We start from the raw sequence: 7,310 nt of genomic DNA on the forward strand, positions 1-7,310 counted from the left end.
AAATTAGAAAAAGCTATGCAAACCTCCATGAAATTTGATTCGGACCATAGACTCTCTCTAAGTATGTATGTATGCATGTGTATATATATATAGTTAATGTCTTTGTATTATTAATTCAAAAATTGTTGAATATGTAACCAATAGGGCTTAGAAAAGTAGTTGATAAAGCATACTTTAAAGACTTTTTACATACGTTTCATAGAGATCGACTGCATATCTTTAATTTTACAAGGAGGTTACTTATTTTAGTAATTACCAAAACTTGAAGAACTGGGCAAAGTAGAAATACAAGGTAATATTTAAGTCAATTTATATTGTTAATCTTTTATATATTACATAGTCATATTAAATTAGTTGATATTCCTAAACTTAGCCTGGGTTAAATCAGACCTGGCTGAAGTTCCCCTTCTACCATTTATAATGTTGACTGAAAAAAGAAAGTATTTTTTTCGTAATGGTTTTCATTAACCCTTTTAAATCTTTGTAAATTGTAACATTATCCTTTTTCTTTTTAATTCATAATTGTTGTCCATATATTTTGAAAAAGATATTCCTTAGATTTTATTACCTTAAGAATTACATACCAAGCCGTTTGAGCCACAATATATTATTTTTATCAAGATGAGAGATAAAGTTTGGGAGCTATTTAAATAAAAATAAATATTATGAAAGGAAAGATAGAGTGATCAATAGAAATAATATTTAAACATAATAATTGCAAATTTATAGGTATTTGTCTACAATTATTAATGGGTATAAAACATAAAATATTAGATAAATACATAATTCATCAAGATTAGAAGAGTTTTATCAAAGCTTGAAGGCTTATCAAGGTTCTCATCACTATCAGTAAACTTTAAGAGGATGCTATATAAAAAGGAGGAGGATACCATTTCAAATCACCACACACAGATTTATCAACTCCTTATCTTTTTAATATACTTCAGTCCAATTTTCTTCCGTTCTAGCTTTCATTTAATAGTTATTTATATTTTATTTTGCTTTTTCTTTATAATTTCCAATTCCTTTTTGTTTGTTGGATTTCTTCAATTAATAAGTCTTATTTATTTTCTAGACATTAAAACGCAATATAGAATCCTCTTTTGTTTTATGTTTCTATTACAATCTCCTTATCAATGTATTATTATTATTATTATTTTTTCATTCAATTAACATTTTATTTGAAGGTGGCACACCTGCATATCATAGTCCGCTAATTAGTACAAAATATTTTTTAACACACCCAATGTAACCATTAGATAGTGCCATTAGAAGAAGTTTAATTGGCAATATGACATCCCAAGTCCAAAGCTTGTTCAATATTCAGAGAAATTTCAACAGAGAGATTACTACACTAGCTGAAATCCAAAGAAATTTCAACAAAAAGATTACTGTACTAGCTGAAATTCAAAGAAATTTCAACTGAGAGATTGCCACACTCAAATTCCAGAGAAAGAAAATGAGTCCATTTGACATTAGCTCAATTTGTTTGAAAGCCAAATCACTCATCCTATTGCCTGTAAGCAATATAAGTTAGCTACACCAGTCAAAAATTAAGTTGCTTAGGTTTGAGGGCATCATCCAACTAAAATAGTTGAAGTCCAATTCTCGGCCCGAATCCCCAATCCAACCCAAAATCAAAGTTAGCGGAAATCCAATTTGAAACACATGTTGAAATTGAGGCCGAAGCCATTATCTAGGCCAAAATTGAGGCTAGGATCAAAATTGAAGCCAAAGATGGATTCCAGGCCGAACTCCAAGCTGAAACCAAAGTTAAAGGTGAAGCCAAAATCCAGGCTATAGCCAAAGTCCAAGCTGATCCAAGCTAGAGTTGAAGTGAAGTTGAAGCCGAAGATAGATTCCAAGCCAAACTTGGTGCAATGACTGAAGTCCAAGTTAAAGCTAGAGTTGAATCTGAAGTTGGATTGCAGGTTGAATTCTAAGTCAAAATCAGAGTTGAGCTGAAGTTGAAGTTGAAGTTGAAGTCAAACTTGACGCTAATATTTAGGATGAAGCTAAAATCCAAGCCAAATTCAGAATCCAATTTGAAGAAGGAATCTAAGTCGGAATCGAAGTCTAAATCTAGATTGAAGTAGATTCTAAGATTCTATATGAAAACATCAAATTCGAGAAGACTATTAATCCAGCCAAGGTATTCTATTATGAGACAAAGTTCTGGCACAATAAGGCCGAATCTAAGCCGAGGTGCAAGAGTAAGAAGCATTCAAGGCTAGACCATAGGATTGGGAAACTACTAGAATTGCAAGTTAAAAAATATATGAATAATATATATGTAAATATATGTGGATAAGTATATGTAAATAAAATTAAAGGAAAATGAACAAAATAAATCAAGAACCTATATGTCTTTGATTTGTTGATCTATCAAAGATCTATAAGGTACCACAGTTTTTTTAAGACAATTTTCATCAAATCGATGCAGATTTTTGCCGACGGTCGTCTCTCAGGGTACAACCGATTCAAAAGCTCTCGGACATAGCACCACCAAAGCTTTTCTTCAAACTTTCAATATACCTTTGCTCACCACACTCACAATGCAACACCACCGAAGCTTTTCTTCAAACTTTCAATACACCTTTGCTTACCACACTCACAATGCAAAAATGCAGAAAAAATGTTTTCCACTTTGTAATTTTTCAAAACCAATGTGAGGGAGAGAAGATTACCAAAAACAAAACTTATTTTCTCAAAAGACTCCTTCCCTTCAAAAACCCAAAATGGAAAGACATTAATGCAAGCCCTCAATGCTCATTAAGGCCATTTAATTAAATCATTCACACCCATTTTAAATACAAAAACGTTACAATCCCCCACATGAATGATTTGACTACTGTGGACAATGTATGACTCAGGTGGTAAAGTTCTATAGTTAGAACCTGAATATGATAGGTAGATGTTACTCTTTGAACCTTCCATTATAAGACTATATCTACTTTACAGACTAATTATAGATGTGATATCTTTGAATTATTTCATCGTTTGTATAAATGATAATATAGTTCACATAGATTCCTTCTTGGTATACTTTAGTTCTCAATGTTATGTTCATTTTGGCCTTAAGCACCCTCCTGGTTCTGCGAGAGTTTATAGAGAATTGAGCCCTTAACAATTCTCCTTAAACGGCCACCCTTCTCTCTCACATAGGTGATTCCCACTTCCAATGTAATCAGTATATCTATGCATAGATTACTAAACACATACTTATAAGAATCATTAAAAGTATTTTTTATGCTTAACCTTCATCTATCACTGTTTCACCATAGGAATGGGCAGAGGATTAACCCCCATAGTGATCCATGTCAGTCTTTAATTTGCATTGGCAGAGGATTAACCCCCATAGTGATCCATGTCAGTCTTTAATTTGCATTGTCCCATTGAACTTAGATCTTGGTATCTCCAGTCAACTAGGTTGGGTTTTCATTGTATCGACTTCACTCACGGGCTTCAATCTCATTCTCCTCGTTAGCTTCTCAACTAAATCTATATTTAACCCTTTGATTAATGGATCCACAATGTTATCTTTCAACTTTACATAGTCTATTGAGATAACTCCAGTTGAGATTAACTGTCTAATGGAATTGTGTTTCCGATGTATGTGTCTAGACTTTCTATTATACATAATATTCTGTGCCCTGCCAATTGCAGATTAACTATCATAATGTATACTAGTATCATCTTTACTGAATTTAGCCAGTATTTTATCCACATAATGCGTTTGACTAAGAATGATTGCATTCGAAATCCTAGTGATTTTCATTCCTAAAATCAAATCAGCAAGCCCCATATCTTTCATTTCAAATTTGGATTTTAACATGATTTTCATAGTTTGGACTATATTGTCTTCACTGCTTACAATGAGTAAGTCATCTACATACAAACAAAGAATGACGTATCCATTTTTTATATCTTTTTCATAGACACATTTGTTACACTTATTTATTTTAAATCCATCACTTAGCATGGCACTGTCAAATTTTTGATGTCATTGCTTTAGAGCTTTGTTTAATTCCATACAAGGACTTCACCAATCTACATACTTTCTTTTATTGTCATGGTACGGAGAAACCCTCGGGTTATTTCATGTAGATGTCTTTATCTAGATCTCCATTAAGAAATGCTATTTTAACATCCATTTGATTTACTTCAAAATCCCGTAATGCATCGATCACTAGTACAATCCTTATGGAATTCATCCTCGTTATTGGAGAATAAGTATCAAAATAATTAAGGCCTTGTTGTTAGTTATATCCCTTAATTACAAGCCTTACCTTGTATTTATCTATTGTTCTATCTACTTTCATCTTCCTTTTAAAAATCTATTTGTAACAGAAAGGTTTACAATCTGGAGGAAGATCTACTAATTCCGAGGTGTGATTTTGTAAGATGGAATCAATCTCATTTTTTACGGCTTCTTTCGATAAATTTCCTTCAGAAGAGTTTACAGCTTCTTGGAAGCTTTGAGATTCACTTTCTAACATATAAGTAAGAAAATATGGGCTGAAGAATTTTTTCACTCCTACTCTCTTGCTTTGTCTCTGATCAACCTCAGTCTCAGCTTCAGTCTCCTGATCTTGATCACTATCATCGTTATCTTCACTGATAGCATCATAAGTTTATTTAGACGAACTAGGTCCTTCTTCACATTTATACAAAAAAATATGTTTGAAAAAGGTTTTGTTTTTTAATTTTATAATCTTTTTCTTGTGTATATTAGGAATTTCTAACCTATACACGAAAAATCAATATGTACTACTATTTTATGCATATCCTATGAAGATGCAATCAACTGTTGGGACCTATCTTCACTCTTTTTGGAGTATGTACCACTACTTTTGCTAGACATTCCGACACTCGTAAATATTTAGAGGAAAGTTGTCTTCTTTCCCCTAGTTGATAGGGTGTTTTCACCTAATCCTTCCTGGGCACCTTATTTAAAAGGTCATTCGTCGACAAATGGCTCCCTACCATAAGTTCTGAGACAACCCAGAACTTATCAGCATTGATATGATAACCTCATTGATTTTGCCTATACACAAGTTTCATACTTATATTTGGAATCAATTTCAAACGTGGGAATATGATTCAAGTTAATTAATCTTTATAGAAAATTATAATTAACATGACCTAGTCTACCATGCCACAAAATGGAAGACTCAAGCAAGTAAATAGAAAAAGTACTCGCTTTATTAATATCTTTTGGCTAAGAGTCAGATCTTTTCCAAACGTCATCTTTAGGACTATTTTACCCTTCCTTTGGATTTCTGATGTGGCGGAATTCCCCATGAACAACTTCTCCCTATTTTTAGTTGATTCGAAGGAAGTGAACAAATTCTTATTAGAACATATATGGCGAGTCACACCAGTATTAATCCACCATTTTTTATGATTTAATCTCACCAAATTCATCTCAGAGACAACAACGCTAAGGTCAATTTCATCAACCTCTCCAGTGATGTGCTCCATCATCTGTGCTTTTTTGTTCTTCTTTCTTTTCAGCAATGTACATTCCGCCGTTCTATGACCCATCTTGTCACAATTAAAGCACTTACCTTGAAACTTGGTCTTCTTAGAGATCCCTTCTTATCTTGGAGCTTTGACCATGCTCCACAATATTAGCCTTCACCATGGCCTTTAAAGATCTTTTATCAGATCTCCTATTATTGTATTCGATATGAAGCTTTCTAATAAGAGCCTCCATATCGATTTCCTTTATCTTGTTCTTGAGATAATTTTTTAAGTCTCCTTAATTGGGAGGTATCTTTTTAATTATAGCAAGTACTTGAAATGCTTCATTAATTATCATCATTTCAGCAAAAAGTTCTTGAATGAGCATTTGCAACTTATATACTTGACTCATTAGTGGTTTTGAATCCCCCATCACATAGTCCAAGAATCGGCCTTCAACAAACTTTCCGGAACTCGCTTTCTCAGTTTTGTATTTGCTGTTCAAAGTTTTCCACAGCTTTTTTGCTGACTTCATGCCACTATACACACCATACAAAGCATCAAACAGACCATTTAGGATGTAATTTCAACATAAATAATCAAAATGCTTCTATGCACCCATCATCATAAGTGTCTTTTTATCACTCTCTTCATTATTTGGTGGTGCATCTTTAGTCAAGAACCTTGCAAGATTCAGTGTCATCAAGTAGAACAGCATCTTCTATTGTCACTTCTTAAAGTGTGGTCCATTGAACTTCTCTAGTCTCTCTGTATAATTGGCTGGAGCAGACAATTGAATTACAGAAGTCTGAGTGGGCATAGTCACATTATCTCCACTTGCCATTTCTTTAAAAATTATAAAAATCATAAATCAATTAGTTGTTATTTTCTATCTCAACAAACTAATTATAATCAATTTCAAACAGGAAAACACAAAAAATGTGATTTTATATGGTTTTTGTAAACACTACAAAATTTCTATATACACCCACAAAATTGTTGTATACAATCACAAAATTGCTTTATATACCCACCAAGCTGACATCATCAATTACACAATGATGAAATCATCGCTGGCGTGTCACTATGCTGATGTGGCAGTAACACGTGGCATACCATGCTAATGTGGTACTACCACATGTCAGATCCGGCTGACATGGGATTGGCCACATGTCCTCTGTGCTGATGTGGCATCTCTCACATGGCAGCATCGCTGGTGTGGCCATAGCCACGTGGCATCCATTGCTAATGTGGCAACCGACGTGTCGGCTAACGCCACAAAATACAAGGCCAAGTGGCCCAACCTAGTTCCAACACATAGCACTCTATCTGACACATGTCACTTGCTTAAGCCGACATGTGTCCTATTCCAAAATCGCCACGAGATCGACTCCTTTCACCTGTCGCAGGTTAACAACTGACATCTCTTTAGTTCTACACGTGCATAATTGGACGACATGTGGCTTGGTGACTGTGTGACAAGTTGTCTCGCCACTGTGCGCCATTATGATGCGTCGTGTGGCACCACACATTTCAAGACACATGGCAGCCTTTAAACAATTGGGCCAAAGTTCACATGGGCTAGGTCTCTATTGGACCTTAGGTCTTGGGTTGAACAGTAGCCTATTCTAATCACAGGCTGGGCTTTGGAATTGGGTCTGATTCAATAGGATTTAATTCCAGACCCATCAACTCACAATCCGACTCGTTTATCCATTTTGACCCATCGTCAACCTCCAGCCAAGTCGATTTTGATCCATTTTTTTAGTTAATGGGTTGGTAGCAATTTTTTCACCATCTTACACTATTCCGGCCATAGAATTTCACCCGAAAAAGGCCAAAAA

The sequence above is a fragment of the Ziziphus jujuba genome, chromosome 8 (genome assembly GCF_031755915.1).
Source record: "Ziziphus jujuba cultivar Dongzao chromosome 8, ASM3175591v1".
Classification (NCBI taxonomy): Eukaryota; Viridiplantae; Streptophyta; class Magnoliopsida; order Rosales; family Rhamnaceae; genus Ziziphus; species Ziziphus jujuba.